Source organism: Lygodium microphyllum, chromosome 3 (assembly GCF_053477565.2).
Source record: "Lygodium microphyllum isolate KBCC chromosome 3, Lygodium_microphyllum_v1.1.10, whole genome shotgun sequence".
NCBI classification, from domain to species: Eukaryota; Viridiplantae; Streptophyta; class Polypodiopsida; order Schizaeales; family Lygodiaceae; genus Lygodium; species Lygodium microphyllum.
Window position 1 is genome coordinate 21,570,001 of NC_141137.1, and position 279 is coordinate 21,570,279.

The following is a 279-nucleotide window of genomic DNA, read 5'->3' on the forward strand; positions in this document are numbered from 1 at the left end:
ATGTCGTGGGGGGGTGAGGTGACGTGCCGTGGGTCGAGCGGGGTTTTTGGAGGTGGGGTGCGCGGGGGATACGCCGCGTCGTCGGGGGGTGCGGTGGGGTGGAGGGTGCGCCGTGTCGTGGGGGGGTGACGCGGGGTGGGCTGGGTCGAGCGGGGTTTTTGGGGGCGTGGCGGGGTCGTGTGGATGGAGCGGGGTTTTTCGAGGTGGGGTGCGGGGGGGATGCGCCGCGTCGAGGGGGGGTGCGGTGGGGTGTGCCGTGACGCGGGGTGGGGTGGTGTG